Source organism: Atta colombica, unplaced genomic scaffold (assembly GCF_001594045.1).
Source record: "Atta colombica isolate Treedump-2 unplaced genomic scaffold, Acol1.0 scaffold27, whole genome shotgun sequence".
In the NCBI taxonomy this organism is placed as follows: Eukaryota; Metazoa; Arthropoda; class Insecta; order Hymenoptera; family Formicidae; genus Atta; species Atta colombica.
Window position 1 is genome coordinate 2383859 of NW_017259370.1, and position 1158 is coordinate 2385016.

The window sequence follows — 1158 nt, forward strand, 5'->3', positions numbered from 1 at the left end:
TATTATTATATTAATTATGTATTTAATAATAATTTAAATTTTCCATGCAAATAATTTGCAGAAAATAGTAAATTACTGAAAATTAAAGATTTTTCAACTAAGAATTTAACTTGAGCCTCATTTAAACTTTACGTCTTCTTACGTCAAAATATGATAAATGATACGATAATGTACAGAATGTCCTATTTCTGACATATTTTAATGACTCATTAGTGAACGTGTAATGAGATTTTTCCTCAAACAAAATGACAAAAATCATTCTTTATCATGATTTTCTGTTACATTTAATATTTATAATATTACATTTAATATTTTAATTAACAAATTCCATCATAACAACATACAGAAATACAATTACAGTCAACTTAAAGTTATTAAAGTAAGTAAATTTTTACAATTTATTTGCTCAAACTTGATTCGCGAAAATGCTTTTTCTAATTGCTTAATATTATAATTATTAATTTTGAAAGTTATTTAGAATTGATCATTTTTGTTGAAATAATATTCTGAATATATCTTGTTTTTAGATAATAAACTGATGTCATTTTGGCATTAAGTTAGTTTGATGAAAAATGTTGACAAAATAATGTCAGTGCGCTACTTGGGTTTTTAATATCTTATAAATTTTATATTTGCAATGCCTAAACTATGCACTTTTTATTTTAAACATATTTATTAGTATAAAACTTGACATACATGATATTATACGATTTCTTTTATGAAAAATTTGCGGGAAATATATTTCGCTTAATTATTATAGACGCATATAAAACAGCGTTTGATGTTTCAAATGAGAAACTATATTGATATCGATAATGTTGAAATCCCTAATGGATCTTACAACATAACATATACGTCGTAACTTTACAACTTCACGCAACGTATTGCATCGTTGCAGCACTAGGTATGGCTGTTATCTGCAATTATGATAACAATATTAATAATCATTATTATTGTTTATAAAAATTTTTTCTTCCACGCGAATTTATACTAAAGTACTTTTCAATCTTTTCTTGATAAACTTTAAATACTCAACTCAAAATAATTTTAATAATAAGTCCAAAAGTATATCATAATTATTTATATTAATTAATAAAATATTAATTGTTTGTTTTTATTGTCAAAATAATTTCTATATCTTTTATATAAAATATTAAC

At 22.2% G+C, this 1158-nt stretch overlaps 1 protein-coding gene across 1 annotated transcript in view; it reads right to left on the reverse strand.

Annotated features, from left to right (window-relative positions):
* The window catches only part of LOC108689373 (laccase-1-like), an 8604-nt gene that overhangs the window by 5925 nt on the left and 1521 nt on the right, over positions 1–1158 (reverse strand). The gene's annotated exons all lie outside the window — the stretch shown is intronic.